The sequence below is a fragment of the Gorilla gorilla genome, chromosome 10 (genome assembly GCF_029281585.2).
Source record: "Gorilla gorilla gorilla isolate KB3781 chromosome 10, NHGRI_mGorGor1-v2.1_pri, whole genome shotgun sequence".
Taxonomy (NCBI): domain Eukaryota; kingdom Metazoa; phylum Chordata; class Mammalia; order Primates; family Hominidae; genus Gorilla; species Gorilla gorilla.
The window spans coordinates 46,420,074-46,447,584 of NC_073234.2; the positions used below are offsets into that span (position 1 = coordinate 46,420,074).

Consider the following 27,511-nt stretch of genomic DNA (forward strand, 5'->3'; position numbering starts at 1 on the left):
ACCTAAATTAAGATTACAGAATAAAGAAGGAGCAATATATTTTGAAAGGGAAATAAATCTCAGGATCCCCAAATCACTAAGCTAAGGGAAAATCAAGCTGGTAATTATGTCAGGCAAACTTGCCTCCCATTTTATTCCTAAATAATAAGATAGCTACAAAGATAAAATGCTACATTAACTCCCTCACAATTTGCCAGCAAGATAATTCCTTGTGGACAAAGGACAGAAAAAACTCAAAGTCATCCCTCTGAGGCTCCCCTGTTACAAATGCATGTCTGATTGCTTCCTCTGCCTTATTGTTTATGTAAAAATGCAGATTCACTGAGCCAGACTAAACTGTGTATTCAGTGGAAGGCTGATCAAGGACTCAAATGAATGCAACCTTTTGTCTCTTATCTACTTCTGAACTGGATCCCCCCCGCCCCCCACTTCAAGTTGTCTCACCTTTCCAGACCGAACCAATGTACATCTTATACGTACTGATAGATGTCTCATGCCTCCCTAAATGTATAAAAGCCAGCTGTATCCCAACCTTCTTGGGCACATGTCATCAAGACCTCCTGAGGCTGTGTCATGGGCATTCCATAACCTTGTCAACATAAACTTTCTAAATTGACTGAGACATGTCTCAGATATTTTGGGTTCACAATATAAAAAGTGTGATTTGGGGAAAGCTGAATTTGAGACATCTCTAAGTCACTGAACTGGAGATTTTGCAATCTCATGCCCACCCAACTCCCACAGCATCACTACCAGTCATTGGAAGAAACACCACTAATATATGTATAATAAGTGTGTGCATGTGTGTGTGTGTGTCACTTTTTCAAATTCTGCTACAAAGTTGCCTACATTGTTTATGTCAATAATGCCAAGCCCATTCATTTAGATGTTCCTACTAATGTTAACCAGAAGTCCCCTCATTGAAGTTGAAGCCTTATTGTTATGGCACAGAATTATTTATAATACAGTCAGCCCCCCATATTCATGGGTTCTGCATCTGCATATTCAACTAACATGGATTGAGAATATTTGACCAATAAAAAATGGATGATTTGTACTAAACATATACAGACTTTTTAAGACAATGAGGTATAACAACAATTTACATAGAATTTACATTATATTAGGTACATAAACAATCTAGAGATGAGTTAAAGTATATGGGAGGTTGTGCATAGGTTATGTGCAAATAGTCAGCCATCCTGATCTACAGATACCATATTTATAGATTCGACCCAACATGGATGGAAAACACAGTATTTATGGGATGTGAAACCCATAAATACATAGGGCTGACTTTTTCTATTCACGGGTGCCACAGGGCTACTGTACGACTTGAGCATCCATGGATTTTGGTATCTGAGGGGGTACTGGAACAAATCCCTGATGGATACTGAGGGACAACTGTAATATCAAAAATTGAAAAATTATTAAATAGAAAATATAATTACCAGCCAATCTTGGATGATTTACTTTACTTCAGGTATAAAAGTGTGCCCTGAGAAAAGGATATACAAGATGCAACTATTGCTCTCTTATATAGCTACATTTCTCTGGTTAAGGGGCCTGATCGCTCATAAGCAAAAGAGGTGTGTGTGTGTGTGTGTGTGTGTGTGTGTGCATGCGTCTGTGTGTGTGTGTAAATCTTAAACTAGTCTTCATGACAACAGAAGACAGCTTAGTAGGTGAATATTGTTAAAACAAGCTAAATATGGCTGGAGAAAGACTCCATACTTCTATATTTGAGTCCTTACGGATAAACTGCAACCTAATTTAATAGGTAGACAAGATTGAAAACCTAACTCAGGAGTATACACCTGTAACAATCACTGAGTCTTGGCCAATCTCAGCAGCCATATCTCAACCAGTCATACACACTGCTGAGTGTTCAAACTGTGTTCAAATAAGGCAAATGCCAAGCTGTAACTAATCCAGCTGTTTCTGTGCCTCACTTCCGATTTCTGTATGTCACTTTACTTTTTTTGTCTATAAATTTGTTCTGACCACGAGGCATCCCTGGAGCCTCTCTGAATCTGCTGTGATTCTGGGGGCTGCCTGATTTGTGAATCATTCATTGCTCCATTAAACTCCTTTACATTTTGGCTGAAGTTTTTCTAACAATTTCTATCTATCTTTTTAACTTTCTATCACCTACCTTGCTACTTATCTGTCTATGGAACTAAGAAGGGTAGTCTTGGTTAAATATAAATGTTAAAAAATTAAAAATGAATACATGAATGATATATTGGTATGAATTAGTTGACACGGGAAAAAAGTAAATTAATGAGAGAAGAGGAAGAACAGAACAAAATCATAGGAATGGGTTATTAAAAATAATCTAAAATAGAAAACTGCAAAGGTGTAGTCAAAGAAGTTGGAAGAAAATAATTGATCAAGGACTTTCAAGAAATAGTCAATAGTACTACATAAAGCAGATAAGTAAGATAGTGTTACAGGGTTGAAAACTACATTAACACAAGATAAGAAATGAATGGAAAATGGAAGAAGAGAAGATAGTAAATGTAGTGTGTTCTGGAATAAAGAAAGGTTGAAAAGGAATAAGAACAGTGATGGGTAAAAGATTGGAAAATTTCTTTTTGAAGATTTAACTTCTAGATCCCATTTCTCTTTTGTTTTGTTTATTTTAATGATTAATAAAAGAAGGATTTACAATGAATTACATAATGTGTTAAAAGTCAGGAATAACAAGAAATATAGACTTTAAGAAAGAGAAATGAAAGGGGATAATTTAGAAGATATTGAAGAGAAGGGAATCTGGAGGATAAGATAACTTCATCTTGGAAAAGGGGAACATTCTAACTTATATGGAACAGGCTATAAGAAGCTAAAAGTTTGAGTTCAAATAATTTTTGATAGAAAATCTCAGAAAAATATCTGAAGGTTAGCTAAGAAATGAGAGTCTTCTTTAGATAATTCTTTGGTTTAGACAACTTGGCCTCACATTCCATTTAAATGCCTAAGGTGCTTTGAAGTCAGTGTCCTTGTCATTGGGCCTCAGGCTATGTTGTTTGTTTTAGTTTTATTGTCCTTGTTTCAAATCACTAAACCTTAATATGAAAAGCAGGTCCTATTAGATCATGCCTGATATAAAAGGACCATCAACTAATATCGAAGCACTTAGCGTATTACCTACTTGAGCCTTCTGTATTTCACAGATTTGTTCCATTTACCTTCCTGGTTCTTCTTGTGATGGTGGGTGTGTCCAGCCTCATAGTTTCCAGCGGTAAGTCTATGGGAATAAAGATTGAGGAACTCTTTAGAAGCTAGTTAAGAGCAGCTTCACCCTGGATCTAAAGATACTTCATTCAATACTGATGATAGAGGTGAAAACACAAGTTTTGATATTGAGAAATTTTATTCTTTCTTAACCACTATATATCCAGGGAAAGAAGACTGCCACATCAGTAAAAAATTATTTTTTAGTAGAATTAAAGTTTTATCTTAAAAACAATTAGAAATTATTATTATTAATTATGCTTTTTACGAATACTCTTATATTACTCCTGTTCCTTTTATCTATCATTAGTTTATATCATTTGAATCTAACTGAGTTGGTAGGAAATTAGCTGGCCAACTATTTAGTAGGCGTATCAGTAATTTCTTAATTTATCTTATTTATTTTCCAGAGGTCATGACCATCATTTCTTCTGAAGACACAACTACAATTAGTAAGTTTCTGAGCTTATGCTTTGTAATCACACTTTCACAGGAGGTATCATTGTAGTAATATTCTTTACATAGTGTCAGTATATTCCTGAGGCCTATGAATTGTCATGGAGACACTGGGCAGTTTAAAGAGACTGACAGGGATATATGATAAGAATACTTATAAATGACCACACATTCATTCTATTTCAATACTGTTCAATGGTAGAGTATTAAAATACAGACAAATATAGGTTACTTAAATGATGCATTTTATTTAGAAATCTGGAAGGACATTTTGTAGCACTGCAAGATTAATGATTCCTTGGTTATTTGGCTATAAAGAACAAAGTTGTTATTTTTAGCTTGGGTATCAGATTAAGGAAAGTATCAGTAGATAAAGCTGAAAATGTCTGTGTCATGTTTTGACACAAATAAACCAACAAACTGGAGTACCACATATCATGCCCAAGCCCAGAGGAAGAGCTGCATTTGTACTAAAAAATAAATTGTGTATTGCCTTCAATGAACTTAATGATTTCCTACCTAATTCTTAGCTGAAGAAAATACTCATTGGGAAATGCCAGAAGACGTCATAACCATTCGCTTGTTTGAGGGTCTTGGTTATAAATGAAAATAAAAGGATACATTAAGAGAAGAATGACAAAAATCATTTCTGGTGTTCAGGAGATGGATCCATGGATATTGGGGACTGCTATCTGGTTTGGGAGTATGGAAGAAGTCATGCTTCATTTGCCACTGAGAAAGTATAAACCATTAATTAGTTATCATGTTTTCCAGTGTCAAAATAATACTGATAACCAGTTTCACTTCATTCTTGCTTTTATTCTTTGTCTCATAAAGGAGAAAAATTTCACTTCTTTGCACAGGAGAAAAGAGAATTGAGCTTGTTTATCATATTATGCAGATAGGTGAGGTAGGATAAGAAACCAAGCCAGGCTATTCACTCCCATAATTTCTCCTGTTTGAATCCATTTCTCCACAGTGGGGGTGCTAGGAAAGAGTTTGTGCTCATTTTTAATCCTTCTTATGGCCCTTCGTTTTATTTTGTTACATTCATATATGTAGCTATTTATTCAATGTCTATGATTCCGAATGAATACTCCTCAGCATTTGGAAGAGAAAGAACCTATCATCTTATTCACCAACACAGTCCTGTCACATAGAAAGAATGTACTAAATACTCAAAGAGAGACCATAAATAAATAGAATAACCAGGACTTAGTATTGGAACTTTTCTGGACCTCTCTTTTTACTAGGATGCTTCCAGTTTGGGGATCATAGGGACATATTAGGTTAGTGCAAAAGTTATTGCGGTTTTGCCATTAAAGCTAATGTCAACTTTTGCACTAACCTAATAGATAAAGCTTGGCATTTCAGTTCTCAACAGATTTAAGATAGCGGGTGTCTCATCTCAACACCTTTATCTTTCCTTTTAGCCACAGGACAGCAACCGACTGCTGTCACTTCAGCCAGAGCCCTTCACATTGTCACTGAGAGTAGCATTGAAGATTTATCTCTATTTGATTCACCTAAGTTGCCCAGCCTCCCTTTGATTGTAGGAAGATACTGGTTGGCTTCTTTCCACTTGAATGTTTCATGTTAATGATATGGCAGGTTTAGGAAAGATTGTGGAAATGTTAATGCGAAGAGAACAGAAAGACAGATGGACAAGTGATCTGAGCAGAGGCAGCTTCTTTCATTTTGACGGGGGCTCTGAATATTAAGCACCAATTTAAAACATATGCTGAGCCTCCAGGGCTTTGCTCTCCAAAAAGAAGGGTTTATGGGGCAGATGTAAAACTTGAATATATCCAAAAAATTATATTAGAGGCAGAGGGCAAATTATTTGTGGTTTGGGGCAACTAGTTTTTTTTTCTACTAATGAATTCTATCAAACTTTTTTTTCTTTGTAGAACTGATTTTTTTTATTTATTTGTATTTAAGTTGATAAATAACATGTAGTATGTCATGGACAACATGATGTTTTGATGTACATATACATTGTGCAACGGTTAAATCTAGCTAATTAACAGATGCATTATCTTACATAGCTATCATTTTTGTGGTGACAGCAAATAACATCTACTCTCTACATTTTTCAAGAATACCACGTATCATCATTAACTATTGTCACCTTGCTCTACAATTGATCTCTTGAAATGTATTCATCCTATCTAACTGTAATTGTGTATTATTTGATGACTATCTCACCATGCCCCCTCTTCCCAACCACTTCAGCCTCTGATAACCACCCTTATACTCTATACTTCCATGAGATCAACAGTTTTAGATTCACATATGAGTGAGATGATGCAATATTTGTGTTTCTGTGTCTGGCTTAATTCACTTAATAATGTCCTCCAGCTTCATCCATGTTGTTGCAAATGACAAGATTTTATATTTTTTATGGATGAATAGTATTCCATTGTATGTGTGAATATATGTGTGTATATATTTATGTATGATATATATCATATATATCACATTTTCTTCATTCACCCATTGGTGGACACAGGTTGATTTCATATCTTAGCTATTGTGAACAGTACTGCAATAAATAGGCGAGTGCAGGAGATATTATTTCTTTTCCTTTGAGTGTATACCCAGTAGTGGGATTACTAGATCATATGGTATTTCTATTTTTAATTTTTTGAAGACTCTTCTACTGTTTTCCATAATGATGGTACTAATTTACACTCCCAACAGTAGTATGTAAGGTTTCCCTTTTCTCCACTCCTTGCTAACACTTGGTTTTTTTTTTTTTTTTTTTGTCTTTTTGATAATAACCATTCTAACTGGAGTGAGGTGATATCTCACTGTGATTTTGGTTTGCATTTCCCTAGTGTTTAGTGATGTTGAGCATTTTTTAATATACCTGTGGACTATTTGCAAAAGTTCGTTTGAAAAATGTCCATTCAGGTCTTTCACCCATTTTTAAATCGGGTTCTTTGTTTTCTTCGTATTGAGTTATTTGAGTTCCTTATATATTTTGGATATTAAACCCTTTTCAGATGCACAGTTTGTAAATACTTTCTCCCATTCTGTAGATTGACTCTTCATTCTGTTGATTGTTTCCTTTGCTTTACAGAAGCTTTTTAGTTTGATGAAATCCCATGTGTTCATTTTTGCTTTTGTTGCCCATGCTTTTGAGGCCTTTTCCAAAAGCTCCTTGCTCCTACCAATATCATGAAGTATTCCCCTATATTTTTTTCTAGTAGTTCCATAGTTTTCAATCTTATATTTAAGTATTTAATCCATTTTGAGTTGACTTTGGTATCAGGTGAGAGATAAGGGTCTAATTTTATTCTTCTGCATATGGATATCCAATTTTCCCAATACCATTTATTGAAAAGACAGTCTTTTCCCCAATGTGTGTTCTTGGCACTCTTGTCAAAATCAGTTTGCTGTAAATATGTAAATTTATTTCTGAATTCTCTATTCTGTTCCATTGGTCTATATGTCTGTTTTATGCTAGTACCATGCTGTTTGGCTACTATAGCTTATAGGATATTTTGAAATTCAGTACTGTGATGTTTCCAGCTTTGTTCTTTTGGCTCAAGATTGCTTTGGCTCTTTAGGGTATTTTGTGCTTTCATACAAATTTAAACATTGTTTTCTATTTCTATGAAGAATGTCATCGCATTTTGACAGGGATTGCATTGAATCTGTAAATCACTATGGGTAATACAGACATTTAACATGATTTTTTCCAACCCATGAACATGGGATATCTTTCCATTTATTTGTGCCTTCTTCAATTTCCTTCATCAGTGTTTCACAGTTTTCTTAGTAGAGATCTTTCACCTCCTTGATTATATTATTTATACCTAGGTTTTTTAGCACTATTATAAATGGGATTGCTTTCTTGATTTCTTGTTTAGGTAGTTCACTATTAACCAATAGAAATACTACTAGTTGGAGGACCTGCTCCTGCTGCACTGGACGGAGCAGCAGCGGCTGCTTTGCCTTCCTTTGCCACCAGTCCTGGCCATCGCTGGGGAGGTCTGCGGACCTTGGCTCCAGGATCTGAGTGGGGGGCCACACTAGGCCCATAGCCCTGCCCCTGGCTCCGTCTTCCTTGGCCATCAGGGCCTCAAGCCCCTCTGCGGCCCCCACCTCGTACGGGGTCTTCTGCAAGGGACTCTCCCACACCCTCCTTGCCTTCTTTGAGCTGTCCTGGCACTCATGAACTTCCAATACTTGTATGTCGTTGCAGGCTCTGTGATCCTCAACATCTGCTTGCAGGTACACTTTTAGAGCCGCGACTGAGCTGCCAGCCTCGGCCTCCCCGGACAGCATGATGGCAGACTCCCAGGGGCCCCCGCGGCGCAGCAGAGCTGCCTACCTCGAGTCCCACAGTCTGTTGAGAGTGCTCAGGCGCCCTTCGTGGCTGGGCTCTTCACTGCCAGTGGAACTCCTCTGGGAGCACGGAGAGCCTGCAATTCCTAGAAAGAGGAAATATACGACTCCGGGAACAGAGAACTTCAGTTAAGAACCTTGAAAAGATCTAAGACACTATGCAACCTTAAAATAAACACCTGACAAATTTCAGGACGTGAAAAAGGGCAGAGAACGCCTTTTTTTTTTTTTTCTAAAGGCTAAAATTTACAGGAAAAAATATCAGTAAACTTCAGGAATATTGGATTGGATTGTAAGCCAGGCTTCAAGGAGTAAGAAGCTGAAGGTATTAAGGATATGATATAGAAGGCATATACTTCTTCATCCCACAAGAGAAAACAATAATAATTAGAAACTAGGTGAAAAAAAAATAAAACTGTACAGGAAAAGCATCCTCCTCCAAGTACCAAATATAAGATGCTGCAAGATTTTGAATGAATGGTGAGAGTGTAAGAAAATGGGCTGTATTTCAATGCTCCTGTGGCAGGATGTCAATCAAGAGCTTGGAGCCAAAGAAAAAGAAATCCCTTCCTAGCACAAAGCTTGGCTGTTCAGTGAATAACGTTTAAATAACCGTAAAATAAAAATCCTGTTTATGATTTTTATTGATTAGGGGCATACTTAATTAAGGTTACCAAGTGGAATGCAAATGTTATCTGCCATATTTTAAAAATATCAGTGGAAATACAAGTGGGAACGTTGAAGGAGAGAGAGGAAGGTAAATGGAATGGTGATAGTGTCCTTATAAAGTGGACAGTTCAGCCAGGCACAGTGGCTCACACCTGTAATCCCAGCACTTTGGTAGGCCGAGGCGGGGGGATCACCTGAGGTCAGGAGTTCAAGACCAGCCTGGCCAAGATGGCGAAACCCTGTCTCTACTAAAAATACAAAAATCAGCCGGGTGTGATGGCGGGCGCCTGAAATCCCAGCTACTCGGGAGGCTGAGGCAGGAGAATAGCTTGAACCTGGGAGACGGAGGTTGCAGTGGGCCGAGATCACGCCATTGCACTCCAGCCTGGGCAACAAGAGTGAAACTCCGTCTCAAAAAAAAAACAAAAAACAAAAAGGGGGGGGAAGTTGAAAGATATGGTCTGTTGTTGAGGGAGAAAAGACATTTATTACTTACAAGGTAACCATAAAGTTTCTAAAATAGTAATATAACTGTATTAAAGAGGGAGAATGGTAGGGGAGAACAGTAAGAAGTCAACAGGAAATGCCTAAAGATGGAGAACTCAGGTAGAATATTTGAAAAAATAAAAATTGATAGAGTACCTGGTGTATTTGAATATAGAGAGCTTTCATTTTCCAGAGAGCATGGGGATAAATTAGTGATCTGCACATTTTTCTTTTGTTAAGAAAACAAAACTGAGGTAATTATGAAACCCAGGAAAAATAAAAATTCAAAAACTACGCTGTATATCTCAACTGTGAACAATACTAGCCATATAAAGTTAGTCATAATTATGTAATTACTGAATACTGATTTTATAAGAAATAATTCTATAACATTGGGAGGATGGGAGAGAAGAGAGATGTGTGTGTAATGGTGGCAAGCCAATCAAGATCTGTTGTAGAAAAGTCCAGAAAAAGCAGTATACACATGTCTTTTCAGAACAAAACAAAACAAAACAAAAACTACAATAAGAAACTGCTAAGGGTTAAAAGTGGTTGTCTCTGGAAAAATGAAATCAGGGGTGGGTAGAGAAAAGGCAAAGGTTTGCTGGTTTTCACTACCAATCCAGCAGCATTATTTGATTTCTTTTTAACTATGTATATGTTTTTCTTTGATTAAAAATTAATGTAAATAAACATCATTTTTAAAAGTTCAAAAAAAATGCTACTAATTTTTGTATGTTGATTTTGTATCCTGCAACTTCACTGAATTCATTTGTTAGTTCTAACAGTTTTTTGGTGGATTATTTAGGGTTCTTTCTCTGTATAAGATCATGTCATCTGCAAACAGGGAAAATTTAACTTCCACCTTTCCAGTTTTGATGCCTTTTATTTCTTTCTTTTGCCTAATTCCTCTGGCTAGGACTTATATGATTGTGTTTAATTGAAGTGGTAAAAGTGGACATCGTTTTCCTGTTCCAGGTCTTAGAGTAAAGGCTTTCAGCTTTACCCCCATTGAGTATAATGTTAGCTGTTGGTTTGTCACATATAACCTTTAGTTTGTTGAGGTACATTCTTTCCAAACTAATTTGTTGAAAGTTTTTGTAATAAAAAGATGTTGAATTTTATCAAATTCTTTTTTAGCAGCTGTTTAAATAATTATATTGATTTTGTCTTTTATTCTGCTAAAAGACAAAATATAGTTACAGTGATGTATCATGTTTATTGATTTGCATGTATTAAACCATCCCTGCATCCCTGGAACAAATCCCACTTGACCATGGTGAATGGTCTTTTGTTGAATATGCTGTTGAATTTGGTTCACTAGTATTTTTTGAAGAATATTTACATCTATGTTCATCAGGAATACTGATGAATTCTGTTATAATTCTGTTAATTCGGCAGAGTTTTAGTGTCTTAAAGAAATAAATAGGTCTGGCAGAGAGCTAGATTTAGAGTAGGTGATTAGTAGAGAGCCTAGTACGAGAGGAAGCAATTATGAAATTGCATGTGTCCAGAGAAACATAAGCTCTACCTCCCAGGTTAAGAAGAGAATTCAAGAGAGAACACAGGAAATCAGCCACTGCAGGAGAGACACTGTAAAGATGTTGGCAGGATTCTAGTTATCATGGCTGGTCCAATTGTGTAAATGAGAAATCTATTACACACAGATAATTATCTAAAAAGAGCAGCTAGTAATTTTACTACCTATTTGGGGGTAAGAGGGTTATACAATTATTTTAAAACTTTTTTAATTATAGGAAACAAATTAGACTTACACCCAAGAAATGCTGCAAATGCTAAAGGGCAGTAAGAAATTAATTCCTGGCTGGGCGCGGTGGCTCACGCCTGTAATCCCAGCACTTTGGGAGGCTGAAGCGGGCGGATCACGAGGTCAGGAGATCGAGACCGTCCTGGCTAACACGGTAAAACCCCGTCTCTACTAAAAATGCAAAAAACATTAGCCGGGCGTGGTGGCGGCTGCCTGTAGTCCCAGCTACTCGGGAGGCTGAGGCAGGAGAATGGCGTGAACCCGAGAGAAGGAGCTTGCAGTGAGCCGAGATTGCGCCACTGCACTCCAGCCTGGGCGACAGAGCGAGACTCCGTCTCAAAAAAAAAAGAAAAAAAGAAATTAATTCCTAATCTTATGTTAAGCACTTGGGATGTAGTGTGAAAATGGTAATGAGTGGCCTACACATGAGAGCCTGTCAGTTGTGTTTTTAGGGGAGCCCAGTTTGTTTTTCAAAGACTGTGACTAGATTTTCCTATTTTTTGTGTGACTAGCTCATAGCTGGGCTTAGTATTTTCACCCTCCTTTACACATTTTGTAGGAACTTCCTACTGCAGGATATCTTGCTGTTCACTCACTCCCTACTGACTCCTGATTATAGCCTCAGAAACTCTCGACCTTGAGTTCATTTAAGTCCACATATACACCTTTCTTTTCTTAGTTGACTTTCTCCATTTTTGTTGGTTTTTGCTTTGTTTTGTTTGTTGTCTCTCAGCCTTCCCATATGATATGGTTTGGCCATGTCCCCACACAAATCTCATCTTGAATTTCTAGGAAGTACCTAGTGGGAGGTAATTGAAACACAGGGGCAGGTCTTTCTCATGCTGTTCTTGTGATAATGAATAAGTCTCATGAGATCTGATGGTTTTATAAAGAGGAGTTCCCCTGCACAAGCTCTCTCTCTTTTTGCCTGCCACCATCCATGTAAGATGTGACTTGCTCCTCCTTGCCTTCTGCCATCTTTGTTCCTCTGTGGGTGTGCACTTGCAGTATATATACCAAAGACCTCCATGGACTAAGAATGAGCCAAAGTATGATTATTTATATTTTATTTTATCTTCTTAGAGTATTGGAGGTGAAAGCAAGTTGAAGATTATACCAGTTCTAGCCTTGTTTAAAAATAAGGAAAGAGACAAAAAGTAGAAATTGGTTTATCAAGTTCTTCAGTTATTCCAACTCCAAACTTTTCATCTTTATTCTAACATTTCTCTGATAAATATTTCACTGAAATGTGCAGGCTTTTCTCTTCTTGTTCTTAGAATTAAAATTTGCAGGGAATTTTGTTCTCCGTTTTTCTCCATATGATCTCTTAGAATAATTCTATCTTTTGCTTCTCTCTTTCTTTCACCTCTGTTCCTTTCTTTTTCCTTCCATTTATTATGTTTCTGCCTTTTTACTCTAATTCATGATTTATTTTATTTCTGTAAACAACTATTTATCCAGAGGCATCTCTGTGCTAGAAATCTGTGGGTCACATGGTTTTTGGAAAGAATAACAATAATAACAATGTCATCAACAATAGTCATGTGCAATAACAACAAAAGGGGTCTCCTACCACATAAATCTTTTATTTGCCATATTTACCATTTTAAGTGCACAGTTCAGTGGATATAAATACATTTATATCCTCTTCTTTCTTCATCCCCCCCGACTACCCCTCTCTTTCCTGGCTTCTGGTAACTACCAATCTACACTGTATCATTATGAGATCCACTTTTTTAGCTCCCACATATGAGTGAGAACATGTGATATTTGCCTCTCTGTGCATGGCTTATTTCACTTAACATAATGGCCTCCAGTTCCATCCATGTTGCTGCAAATGACAGGATTTTATTATCTTTTATGGATAAATAATATTACATTGCGTATATATACCACACTTTCTTTATCCATTCATAGGAACTTAGGTTGATTCCATATTTTGGCTATTGCGAACAGTGCTGCAACAAACATGGGAGTGCAGATATCTCTTTAATACATTGACTTCCATTCTTTTGGATACATACTCAATAGTGGAATTCCTGGATCATATGGCAGTTCTACTTTTAGTTTTTTGAGGCACCTCCATAATGTTCTCCGTAGTTTCTGCACTAATTTACATTTCCACCAAAAGTGTACTAGGATTCCCCTTTCTCCACGTCTTCACCAGCATCTATTATCACCTGTCTTTTTTATACAAGCCATTTAAACAGGTGAGATGATTGGTGGCCATTTGTATGTCTTCTTCTGAGAAATATCTGTTTAGATCTTTTGCCAATTTCTGGTCAAATTATTTATTTTTTGCTGTTGAGTACCTTATATATTCCATTTATTAATGTCTTGTCAGATGAATAGTTTGCTAATATTTTCTTCCATTTTGTGGGTTGTCTCTTAAATGTGTTGGTTAGATGAATAGTTTGCTAATATTTTCTTCCATTTTGTGGGTTTTCTCTTAAATTTGTTGGTTATTTCCTCTGCTGAACAGAAGATTTTTAGCTTGATATAATCCCAATTGTCTATTTTTTACTTTGGCTTCTCATACTTTTGAGATCTTAGACAAAAAAATTCTTTACCCATGTCTATGTCCTGGAGCATTTCTCCAGTGTTTTCCTCTAGTAATTTTATAGTTTCAGGTATTCATTTTAAGTCTTTAATCCATCTTGATTTGATTTTTGTGTACAGTGAGAGAGGGGGGTCTGATTTAATTCTTCTACATATAATTATCCAGTTTTCGCAGTACTATTTATTGAAAACATTGTTCTTTTTCCATTGCATGTCCTTGGTATCTTTGTGAAAGATGAGTTAGATGTAATTGTGTAGATATAAAGCTACACAATTTATATCTCTGTGTCTATTTTATCTCAGCATTGTGCTGTTTCAGTTACTATGGCTTTGGAGTAAATGTTGAAGTCTGGTAGTGTGATACTGCTAGCTTTGTTCTTTTTGCTCAGAATTGCTTTGGCTATTCAGGGCCTTTTCTGGTTCCATATAAATTCTAGAAGTTTTTTTTTCTATTACTGTAAAGAACATCATTGGTATTTTGATATAGATTGCACTGAATCTGTAAATTGCTTTGGGAGTATTGTCATTCTTCCAATATTGATTCTCCCAGTCCATGAATATGGAGTATCTTTACATTTTTGTGTGGGTTCTTTTCTCATTCTTTCATCAGCATTTTATACCTTTTCTTTTACATCTTTGGTTAGACTGATTCTTGGTATTTTATATTGTTGCAGCTATTGTAAATGGGATTGCTTTCTTGATTTCTTTTTCATATTGTTGGCTATTCATGTATATAAATACTACTGATTTTTGTATGTTGATTTTGTATTCTACAGCTTTACTGGGTTAGGTCATCAGGTCTAACAGTTTTTTGGTAGAGTCTAGGTTTTTTTAGGTATAAGATCATGTTGTCTATGGACAAGGCTAATTTGGCTTCTTCCTTTTCAGTTTGGATTCCCTTTATTTCTTTTCCTTGCCTAATTGTTCTGGCCAGGACTTCCAGTATTACCTTGCATAATAGCAGCAACAGTGGGGATCCTTGTCCTGTTACAGCCTTTATATGAAAGGCCTTTAATATTTCCCCATTCAGTACAATGTTAGCAGTGGGTTTATCATATATGAGCTTTATTATTTTCAGGTATGTTTCTCCTATACCCATTTTAATGAGAGTTTTTAGCATAAACGGATGTTGAATTTTATCAAATGCTTCTTGGGCACTTATTGAAATAATTATATAAGTTTTGTTCTTGATTCTGTTGTGATATATCACGTTCACTGATTTGCAAATGTTGAATCATCCTTCCATCCCTGGAATGCATTTCACTGGATCACGGTGATCACTTGATCTTTTTAATGTGTTGTTTTGGTTTGCTAGTATTTTATTGAGGATTTTTGCATTTATGCTCATCAGTGATATTGGCTTATAATTTGCTTTTTCATTGTGTTCTTTTCTGGATTTGGTATCAAGTTATTGCTGGCCTTGTAGAATGACTTTGGAAGTAGTCTTTCTCCTTCAGTTTTTTTGATGAGTTTAAGATTAGTGTTAGTTCTTCTTTAAATATTTGATAGAATTGAGCAGTGAATTCATCAGGTCCTGGGCTTTTCTTTGAGGGGAGACTTTTTGTTACGGCTTTGATCTCACTACTATTGCTTTGTTGAGAGTTTTTTGTTTGTTTGTTTTTCTTTTCTTTTTTTTCTTTTTCTTTTTTTTTTTTTTTTTTTTTTTTTTTTTGACAGAGCCTTGCTCTGTTGCTCAGGCTGGAGTGCAGTGACACAATCTTGGCTCACTGCAACCTCCACCTCCCAGGTTTAAGCAATTCTCTTGCCTCAGCCTCCCGAGTAGCTGGGACCACAGGTGCCCGCCATCATGCCCAGCTAATTTTTGTATTTTCAGTAGAGACAGGTTTCACCAGGTAGCCCAGGCTGGCCTAGAGCTCTTGACCTCAAGGGATCCACCCACCTCAGCCTCCCAAAGTGCTAGGGTTACAGGCATGAGCCACCGTGCCTGGCCAAAATTTTCTATTTCTTTATAATTCAATCTTGGTAGGTTTTATGTGTCCAGGAATTTATTCATTTCTTTTGTTTCCACCTCAGTATAGACATTATGGATTCTCTACGCCTTGTTTAATGTTGGAAGTGTTGCTTTTGTTTTACACCACTGGTGTAAAACTTTAATCATTATTCGCATTGATAAACTGACAGAATATTTAAGAATTCTCTTTATTTACATTGCTTGACTGTGAACAACTGGGAAACAGAGTGCCTGGACTCTGGCATCGTGGGATCTCCAATATATCATTGCTTCCCTAACATTTTGTTTGCAGTCAAATTTTTGAAGTATCCATTAGAAATAATAGAACCTTCTGACATATTTATATTTGAGCTTTTTTCTCAAAATTTAGGCAATATTTTTCCTTTATTTTCTCATAGTAACATCCCTTTTTCTCAAATGGGTGCTTTTCACAGTCATAATTTATTATATATTTTGTTTCAGATTTTTAACCTCTCAAGGTGAGGGATTTTATGTATTCAACATTTATATTGTATATGGCAAGCACAGGACTTAGCAAGGAATAGGTAATGATGAATAAATGTTTCAGAAATGAAACTGAGTTCCTTTAGGATTGTTCTTAATGTAGCTAAATGCAAAAAGGTAAATTAGACTAATACTACTTTGGGAATAGAAGTGAATGGAGAATTTGAAATAGGGAGCAGTCATCAGAGAATAAGGAAAAACTATTAGTATTTACTTAAAAACATAAATATAATAAAAGTATAGTATATCTATTACATACTTTAAGTTGCTCTCCCCTCTGATTCTGGTCAAAACATTTTCAGGTATGCAATCAAAAAGTTGCTTATTGATGCTGCATTATTTATTTATTTATTTATTTTGTTTTTGAGACAGAGTCTTGCTCTGTCACCCAGGCTGGAGTGCAGTGGTGCAATCTCGGCTCCCTGCAAGCTCCGCCTCCTGGGTTCACGCCATTCTCCTGCCTCAGCTTCCCGAGTAGCTGGGACCACAGGTACCCGCCACCACGCTCAGCTAATTTTTTGTATTTTTAGTAGAGATGGGGTTTCACTGTGTTAGCCAGGATGGTCTTCATCTCCTGACCTCGTGATCTGCCCACCTCGGCCTCCCACATTATTGATATTTTTAAGTGCCAATCTTTAAAAGTATACACTGGAATTTTAAAACTACGATCTGTAAAAGAGACTATGCTCCCTGTTACTCCATGCTCTAAATTCCACAAATACACAGTATTGACTGTTTCATTGCTTTATGTATAAAACCTTTAAGTTTATTGCAATAAAGAATATTATTAGAAGCAACAATTTATCAAATTATTTTATTATAGTATTAAATATCAGTTCTGTCATTTAACACTGTGAAGTTATGAGCATATTACTCACCCTTTATGAGCCCCAATTTGTTTCTCATCAAAACGGAGATAAGGTATACAATTTCTAAGTATAATGTCAGAATTTGAGTTAGTAACAACTACAGTCACTTGAAATAGTATCAGACGTACACTAAAAAGATCAATAAATGTTTGTTTTCATTTTAATGCTAATCATTATTTTTATTTGGTTCTATCTGTGTTTGTCTACTATGAAAATTAGTGTATTTCCCCTTCCTCCATGGATTTTATTCTTTTCTAGCATCTAGTTTAATTGAACATATCACTTAGCTTATGACTTATCTCTATTAAGTGATGTGACCAACATAAAATAATTATTTCTACAAAATAAGAATTTATATTGTTTTATATGGTATTTGATATTGGTATTTATATTGTTTATATGGTATTTGATAACATACCATGTTATCAAACACATCATGTTTATTTTAGTCATAAGCCTGCATTTAAACTGATTCACTGCTTACTGCCATAGTTTCTCTACTCTTTACTTGCTTGAGTGAACTCCTTTCTCTGGTTGTGTTCATGAAGACTTACTAGGAGTTATATCTCTTTAATTCCTGCTTTGATATTAAAATTACATTTTATCTGAATCTAAAAATATTGTCACAGATTTTTGGCTTTTAAAATTTACAGGCATTATCCTAATGTGTTGTAACATTAAGTGATGGGATGAAGAATTATGAAGCAAGCCTGATTTATGCCTTGTGGACTTTATCTTTTTGTCTGACTGGTAAAAGTCTCTGTTCACTGTATTTTAAAATCCACCAATACCTAGTTGGATATTTATTTGTTTTTGTTTGTTTGTTTGTTTGTTTGTTTTGAGACGGAGTCTTGCCCAGGGGCCCAGGCTGGAGTGCAGTGGCGCAATCTCGGCTCCCTGCAAGCTCTGCCTCCTGGGTTCACGCCATTCTCCTGCCTCAGCCTCCCAAGTAGCTGGGACTACAGGCACCCGCAACCATACCCGGCTAATTCGTTTTTTTTTTTTGTTTTGTTTTTTTTTTTTTGTATTTTTAGTAGAGACACGGTTTCACCACTTTAGCCAGGATGGTTTCGATCTCCTGACCTCGTGATCTACCCGCCTCGGCCTCGCAAAGTCTATTTCTTTGTTTTGACTGCTCTGTTTCAACTGTTTTTAGGCACTATGTACTTTTTGGCCTGTTTATTTTCATTAATAAAAATTTATTTAAGGTTATATCTTTAAATATTTTTCCACTTTATTATTCTGTTTCTCTTCTTCACAGATAATAATATCTGTGTTAATTTTTTATACATATGTAACATTTATTCTAGGATGACTTTTATTTCTTCATTTATTATAATGTAATTATGTTTGCTTTTTTCTTTTTCTTTTCTTTTCTTTTATTATTATTATACTTTAAGTTTTAGGGTACATGTGCACAACGTGCAGGTTTGTTACATATGTATACATGTGCCATGTTGGTGTGCTGCACCCATTAACTCGTCATTTAGCATTAGGTATATCTCCTAATGCTCTCCCTTCCCCCTCCCTCCACCCCACAACAGTCCCCAGTGTGTGATGTTCCCCTTCCTGTGTCCATGTGTTCTCACTGTTCAATTCCCACCTATGAGTGAGAACATGCGGTGTTTGGTTTTTTGTCCTGGCGTTAGTTTGCTGAGAATCATGGTTTCCAGCTTCATCCATGTCCCTACAAAGGACATGAACTCATAATTTTTTATGGCTGCATAGTATTCCATGGTGTATATGTGCCACATTTTCTTAATCCAGTCTATCATTGTTGGACATTTGGGTTGGTCCAAAGTCTTTGCTATTGTGAATAGTGCCTCAATAAACATACGTGTGCATGTGTCTTTATAGCAGCATGATTTGTAATCCTTTCGGTATATACCCAGTAATGGGATTGCTGGGTCAAATGGTAGTTTTAGTTCTAGATCCCTGAAGAATCTCCACACTGACTTGCACAATGGTTGAACTAGTTTACAGTCCCACCAACAGTGTAAAAGTGTTCCTATTTCTCCACATCCTCTCCAGCACCTGTTGTTTCCTGACTTTTTAATAATCACCATTCTAACTGGTGTGAGATGCTATCTCATTGTGGTTTTCATTTGCATTTCTCTGTCGGCCAGTGATGATAAGCATTTTTTCATGTGTCTTTTGGCTGCATAAATGTCTTCTTTTGAGAAGTGTCTGTTCATATCCTTCACCGACTTGTTGATGGGGTTGTTTTATTTTTTCTTGTAAATGTGTTTGAGTTCATTGTAGATTCTGGATATCAGCTCTTTGTCAGATGAGTAGGTTGCAAAAATTTTCTCCCATTCTGTAAGTTGCCTGTTCACTCTGATGGTAGTTTCTTTTGCTGTGCAGAAGCTCTTTAGTTTAATTAGATCCCATTTGTCAATTTTGGCTTTTGTTGCCATCGCTTTTGGTGTTTTAGACATGAAGTCCTTGCCCATACCTATGTCCTGAATGATATTGCCTAGGTTTTCTTCTAGGGTTTTTATGGTTTTAGGTCTAACATGTAAGTCTTTAATCCATCTTGAATTAATTTTTGTATAAGGTGTAAGGAAGGGATCCAGTTTCAGCTTTCTATATATGGCTAGCCAGTTTTCCCAGCACCATTTATTAAATAGGGAATCCTTTCCCCATTGCTTGTTTTTGTCAGGTTTCTCAAAGATCAGATAGTTGTAGATATGCGGCATTATTTCTGAGGGCTCTGTTCTGTTCCATTGTGTATATCTCTGTTTTGGTACCAGTACCATGCTGTTTTGCTTACTGTAGCCTTGTAGTATAGTTGGAAGTCAGGTAGTGTGATGCCTCCAGCTTTGTTCTTTTGGCTTAGGATTGACTTGGCAATGCGGGCTCTTTTTTGGTTCCATATGAACTTTAAAGTAGTTTTTTCCAATTCTGTGAAGAAAGTCATTGGTAGCTTGATGGGGATGGCATTGAATCTATAAATTACCTTGGGCAGAATGCCCATTTTCATAATATTGATTCGTCCTACCCATGAGCATGGAATGTTCTTCCATTTGTTTGTATCCTCTTTTATTTCCTTGAGCAGTGGTTTGTAGCTCTCCTTGAAGAGGTCCTTCACATCCCTTGTAAGTTGGATTCCTAGGTATTTTATTCTCTTTGAAGCAATTGTGAATGGGAGTTCACTCATGATTTGGCTCTCTGTTTGTCTGTTATTGGTGTATAAGAATGCTTGTGATTTTTGCACATTGATTTTGTATCCTGAGATTTTGCTGAAATCGCTTATCAGCTTAAAGAGATTTTGGGCTGAAACGATGGGGTTTTTTAGATATACAATCATGGCATCTGCAAACAGGGACAATTTGACTTCCTCTTTTCCTAATTGAATACCCTTTATTTCCTTCTCCTGCCTGATTGCCCTGGCCAGAACTTCCAACACTATGTTGAATAGGAGTAGTGAGAGAGGGCATCCCTGTCTTGTGCCAGTTTTCAAAGGGAATGCTTCCAGGTTTTGTCCATTCAGTATGATATTGGCTGTAGGTTTGTCATAGATAGCTCTTATTATTTTGAGATACATCCCATCAATACCTAATTTATTGAGAGCTTTTAGCATGAAGGGTTGTTGAATTTTGTCAAAGGCCTTTTCTGTGTCTTTTGAGATAATCATGTGGTTTTTGTCTTTGGTTCTGTTTATATGCTGGATTATGTGTATTGACTTTCATATGTTGAACCAGCCTTGCATCCCAGGCATGAAGCCCACTTGATCACGGTGGATAAGCTTTTTGATGTGCTGCTGGATTCAGTTTGACAGTATTTTTGCATCAATGTTCATCAAGGATATTGGTCTAAAATTCTCTTTTTTGGTTGTGTCTCTGCCAGGCTTTGGTATCAGGATGATGCTGGCCTCATAAAATGATTTAGGGAGGATTCCCTCTTTTTCTATTGATTGGAATAGTTTCAGAAGGAATGGTACCAGCTCCTCCTTGTACGTCTGGTAGAATTCGGCTGTGAATCCATCTGGTCCTGGACTCGTTTTGGTTGGTAAGCTATTAACTATTGCCTCAATTTCAGAGCCTGTTATTGGTCTATTCAGAGATTCAACTTCTTCCTGGGTTAGTCTTGGGAGGGTGTATGTGTCAAGGAATTTATCCATTTCTTCTAGATTTTCTAGTTTATTTGCGTAGAGATGTTTATAGTATTTTCTGATGGTAGTTTGTATTTCCGTGGGATCGGTGATGATATCCCCTTTTATCATTTTTTATTGCATCTATTTGATTCTTCTCTCTTTTCTTCTTTACTAATCTTGCTAGCAGTCTATCAGTTTTGTTGATCTTTTCAAAAAACCAGCTCCTGGATTCATTGATTTTTTGAAGGGTTTTTTGTGTCTCTATCTCCTTCAGTTCTGCTCTGATGTTAGTTATTTCTTGCCTTCTGCTAGCTTTTGAATGTGTTTGCTCTTGCTTTTCTAGTTCTTTTAATTGTGATGTTAGGGTGTCAATTTTGGATCTTTCCTGCTTTCTTTTGTGGGCATTTAGTGCTATAAATTTCCCTCTACACACTGCTTTGAATGTGTCCCAGAGATTCTGGTATGTTGTGTCTTTGTTCTCGTTGGTTTCAAAGAACATCTTTATTTCTGCCTTCATTTCGTTATGTACCCAGTAGTCATTCAGGAGCAGGTTGTTCAGTTTCCATGTAGTTGAGCTGTTTTGAGTGAGTTTCTTAACCCTGAGTTCTAGTTTGATTATGCTGTGGTCTGAGAGACAGTTTGTTATAATTTCTGTTCTTTTACATTTGCTGAGGAGAGCTTTACTTCCAACTATGTGGTCAATTTTGAAATAGTTGTGTGGTGCTGAAAAGAATGTATATTTTGTTGATTTTAGGTGTAGAATTCTGTAGATGTCTATTAGGTCTGCTTGGTGCAGATCTGAGTTCAATTCCTGGACATCCTTGTTAACTTTCTGTCTCGTTGGTCTGTCTAATGTTGACAGTGGGGTGTTAAAGTCTCCCATTATTAATGTGTGGGAGTCTAAGTCTCTTTGTAGGTCACTAAGGACTTGCTTTATGAATCTGGGTGCTCCTGTATTGGGTGCATATATATTTAGGATAGTTAGCGCTTCCTGTTGAATTGATCCCTTTACCATTATGTAATGGCCTTCTTTGTCTCTTTTGATCTTTGTTGGTTTAAAGTCTGTTTTATCAGAGACTAGGATTGCAACCCCTGCCTTTTTTTGTTTTCCATTTGCTTGGTAGATCTTCCTCCATCCCTTTATTTTGAGCCTATGTGTGTCTCTGCATCTGAGATGGGTTTCCTGAATACAGCACACTGATGGGTCTTGACTCTTTATCCAATTTGCCAGTCTGTGTCTTTTAATTGGAGCATATAGCCCATTTACATTTAAAGTTAATATTGTTATGTGTGAATTTGATCCTGTCATTATGATGTTAGCTGGTTATTTTGCTCATTAGATGATGCAGTTTCTTCCTAGCCTCGATGGTCTTTACAATTTGGCATGCTTTTGCAGTGGCTGGTACTGGTTGTTCCTTTCCATGTTTAATGCTTCCTTCAGGAGCTCTTTTAAGGCAGGCCTGGTGGTGACTAAATCTCTCAGCATTTGCTTGTCTGTAAAGTATTTTATTTCTCCTTCACTTATGAAGCTTAGTTTGGCTGGATACGAAATTCTGGGTTGAAAATTCTTTTCTTTAAGAATGTTGAATATTGGCTCCCACTCTCTTCTGGCTTGTAGAGTTTCTGCCGAGAGATCCGCTGTTAGTCTGATGGGCTTCCCTTTGTGGGTAACCCAACCCTTCTCTCTGGCTGCCCTTAACATTTTTTCCTTCATTTCAACTTTGGTGAATCTGACAATTATGTGTCTTGGAGTTGCTCTTCTCGAGGAGTATCTTTGTGGCGTTCTCTGCATTTCCTGAATCTGAATGTTGGCCTGCCTTGCTAGATTGGGGAAGTTTTCCTGGATAATATCCTGCAGAGTGTTTTCCAACTTGGTTCCATTCTCCCTGTCACTTTCAGGTACACCAGTGAGACGTAGATTTGGTCTTTTCACATAGTCCTATATTTCTTGGAGGCTTTGTTCATTTCTGTTCATTGCTTTTTCTCTGAACTTCTCTTCTCACTTCATTTCATTCATTTCATCTTCCATCGCTGATACCCTTTCTTCCAGTTGATTGGATCGGCTACTGAGGCTTTTGCATTCGTCACATAGTTCTTCTGCCATGGGTTTCAGCTCCATCAAGTCCTTTAAGGACTTCTCTGCATTGTTTTTTCTAGTTAGCCATTCGTCTAATTTTTTTTCAAGGTTTTTAACTTCTTTGCCATGGGTTTGAACTTCCCCCTTTAGCTCTGAGTAGTTTGATCTTCTAAAGCCTTCTTCTCTCAACTCGTCAAAGTCATTCTCCATCCAGCTTTGTTCCGTTGCTGGTAAGGAGCTGTGTTCCTTTGGAGGAGGAGAGGCGCTCTGCTTTTTAGAGTTTCCAGTTTTTCTGCTCTGTTTTTTCCCCATCTTTGTGGTTTTATCTACCTTTGGTCTTTGATGATGGTGACATACAGATCGGGTTTTTGTGTGGATGTCCTTTCTGTTTGTTAGTTTTCCTTCTAACAGTCAGGACCCTCAGCTGCAGGTCTGTTGGAGTTTGCTGGAGGTCCACTCCAGACCCTGTTTGCCTGGGTATCAGCAGTGGTGGCTGCAGAGCAGTGGATATTTGTGAACTGCAAATGCTGCTGCCTGATCGTTCCTCTGGAAGTTTTGTCTCAGAGGAGTACCCGGCCATGTGAGGTGTCAGTCTGCCCCTACTGGGGGGTGCCTCCCAGTTAGGCTACTTGGGGGTCAGGGACCAACTTGAGGAGGCAGTCTGCCCATTCTCAAATCTCAAGCTGCGTGCTGGGAGAACCACTACTCTCTTCAAAGCTGTCAGACAGGGACATTTAAGTCTGCAGAGGTTACTGCTGCCTTTTGTTTGTCTGCACCCTGCCCCCAGAGGTGGAGCCTACAGAGGCAGGCAGGCCTCCTTGAGCTGTGGTGGGCTCCACCCAGTTCAAGTTTCCTGGCCGCTTTGTTTACCTACTCGAGCCTCAGCAATGGCGGGCCCCCCTCCCCCAGCCTCGCTGCCACCTTGCAGTTTGATCTCAGACTGCTGTGCTAGCAATGAGCAAGGCTCCGTGGGCGTAGGACCCTCTAAGCCATGTGCGGGATATAATCTCCTGGTGTGCCATTTGTTAAGCCCATCGGAAAAGCACAGTATTAGGGTGGGAGTGACCCAATTCTCCAGGTGCCATCTGTCACCTCTTTCTTTGACTAGGAAAGGGAACTCCCTGATCCCTTGCACTTCCTGGGTGAGGCGATGCCTCACCCTGCTTTGGCTCATGCATGGTGTGCTGCACCCACTGTCCTTCCCCCACTGTCTGGCACTCCCCAGTGAGATGAACCCGGTACCTCAGTTGGAAATGCAGAAATCACCTGTCCTCTGCATCACTCACGCTGGGAGCTGTAGACCGGAGCTGTTCCTATTCGGCCATCTTGGTTCCCATGTTTGCTTTTTTCAACTTTGTCTTCCATGACCCCTATTCTATGTTCAGCAAAATGTGTTCATTTAATACTAATTCTTCTTTAGATCATTGATATGTAATATTTCACATATTTGTAGGATACATGTGATATTTTGTTACATGTATAGAATATGTAATAATCAAGTCAAGGTACTTAGGGTATCCATCCTGATATGGTTTGGATCTGTGTCCCCAGTCAAATCTCATGTCAAATTGTAATCCCCAATGTTGGAGATGGGACCTGGTGGGAGGTGATTGGTTCGTGGCATGGATTTCCACCTGGGTGCTGTTCTCATGATAATAAGTGAGTTCTTATGAGATCTGGTTATTTTAAAGTGAGAGGCACCTCGTTGCTGCCCCCCCACCCCACCCCCACCACCGCCTTTCTCCTGCTCCAACCATCTAAGATGTGTCTGCTTACCCTTTGCCTTCCACCATGATTGAAAGTTTCCTGAGGCCTCCCCAGAAACTGTCATGATTCCTGTACAGCCTGTGGAACCATGAGCCAATTAAACATCTTTTCTTTATAAATTACCCAGGCTCAGGTATTTCTTTATAGCAGTGTGAGAATGCACTAATACAATCATCTTGAGTATTTATCATTTCTATGTGTTGGGAACATTTCAAATAGATTCATACTGTATGATTCTATTTACATAAAGTTTAAACACATGCAATTTAGGATATTATTTACTCTAGGAACAAGTAATGATTGGAATGGGTCAAAATAGCCATTTTGATATCCTTTTAGGGGAAGTACGTATTCAAGTATTTTGTTCATTTTTAATTGGTCTTTCTTTTTCTAATTGATAAAAAGGAATCCACTTTAACTTTATGATTTAGCTCAAAATAATTTTGTGTATCGTATGTATTTTTTTTACTAGATATGCAATTGACATGTAGGAGTTGAAAAGACCACCTTTCCCCATTGATTTGTACTGAATGCTTTGTATAAATCAGATGACTATATATGTTTGAATCTGTTTCCAAACTATCTATTCTATTCTATTTGTGTTGACAATACTCTTTTTTTTTTTTTTTTTGAGATAGTCACTGATTCCCTTGCTCCATCACCAAGGCTGGAGTGCAGTGGCATGATCTTGGCTAACTGCAACCTCCACCTCCTGGTTCAAGCAGTGTTAGTTCCTCAGCCTCCTGAGTAGCTGACTACAGACATACACAACCACGCCAGGCTAATTTTTGTATTTTTAGTAGAAAGGAGGTTTCACCATGTTGGCCAGGCTGGTCTTGAACTCCTGGTCTCAAGTGATCTGCCCGCCTTGGTTTCCCAAAGTGCTGGGGTTACAGGGGAGAGCCACTGTGCCCAGCCAATACAATATTTCATTTAATGTAGCTTTGTAATAAGTCTTGAAATCTGGTAGTATAAATTCTACAGCCATGTTCTTAGTCTTCAGCATTGCCTTGGCAATACTAGGTCCTATGTACTTTCAGATAAATTTTAGTATCTATCTTTCAATTTCCACATCAGTCTGTGCTGAGATTTATTTAATTGAGATTGTTTTAATTTTAATAATATTGACTCTATCTCTCCATTTAATTATGGTATACCCTTTATATATTTAGTTCTTTTTAACTTTTTTTTAATTTCACTTTAAGTTCTGGGATACATGTGCTGAATGTGCAGGTTTGTTACATAGATATATATGTCCCATGGTAGTTTGCTGTACCTATCAACCCGTAATCTAGGTTTTTAAGCCCTGCATGCATTAGGTATTTGTCTTAATACTCTCCCTCCCCTTTCACTCCACCCCCCCGACAGGCCCCGGTGTGTGATGTTCCCCTCCTTGGGTCCATGTGTTCTCATTGTTCACCTCCCACTTATGAGTGAGTTAGTTCTTACATTTTCTTTATGATGTTTGTTGTGTTAAGTGTAGAGTTGTGGCAAAATTTTGGTCAGATCAAGTCTAAGTTCTTGGTGTGTTTTTAATACTCTGATATATATATATGCAGGGGGGATTTTCAGAGGCAGTTCCGATATACATTCTAGACATTTCTTCAAAGGGTTCCAATGGGACTGAGTGACATCGCCTACATTAACATTCAGCTGAATAACTCACATATTATTGTCTTTTTTGCCTTGCTACATTATCCCTATTCCCTCATTTCCTCACTCTCTCTTGCTCCCAAATAATCTTTTATACCCAAGTCCTTGTGGCATAAAATACACAAGGTTTTATACTTTGCTTTTAGGAAAACCCAAAACAAGAGAGAGGTTGATTTTAAGAAACGAGAAAAAACATTAGTAATCAGTTTTTTGCACCCATGTTATAGATTTAAACAGGATAGTTGAGTCCTTTCTTCATTAATAAATAGGAGCATGAATACCTGGGAATAAATCTAATGAAATATTTTAAGATATGTTTACTGAAAAATGCAAGCATTATAAAAAAGAAATTTTAAAAACATCTATAAAAATAGAAATTCAAGGATATGCTATGCTTATGGATTGGAAAACTTAATATTTTGAAAACTGCAATCTTAGAAATTGATCTATAGATTGAATACAATCTCATTTTTAAAACTAGGGAGGTTTTTTGGTAGAAGTTGATGAGAATCTTCTAAAATTTATATGAAAATGAGAAGGGCCAAAAATAGTAATGGCACTCTTGAAGATAAAAGGCAAGGCTGAAGAACTTATCAAAAATGAGCAATTATAAAGGTATAGTAATTCTGAGGTGCAGTAATTGTTGCAAGCACAGATAAGTAGACCAAAGGGCTGATGACAGTACAGAAGCCCACCAAGGCACATACAATCACTTGGTTTATAACAAAAGCATCAATTGCAATACAGAGAATAAAGTTGTTTTCAGTAATTGATACTAGAACAATGAGAGTAGTATTAAACAAAATAAATGGATCCAACAAAAAAATGCATCATGACTCTTACTTTATACAATATGAAAAACTTAATTCCAGATTGATTACATATCTAATTAAACACCAAAGATTTCTTAAGATGCAAAAAAGTGCTAACAACAAAGAAAAAAAAGACTAAATGGAACTAAATTAAAATCAAGAACTTCTGCTCATGAAAAAATACCAATGTTAGTGGAAATGCAACTGACAAAAATGGAAGAAGATAATTA

The 27,511-nt window shown here is 37.2% G+C and overlaps 1 pseudogene; it reads left to right on the top strand.

Annotated features, from left to right (window-relative positions):
* The first annotated feature begins 4,326 nt into the window (after positions 1-4,326).
* On the top strand, positions 4,327-8,250 carry LOC129526068 (small integral membrane protein 10-like protein 1; annotated as a pseudogene).
* The last annotated feature ends 19,261 nt before the right edge of the window (positions 8,251-27,511 follow it).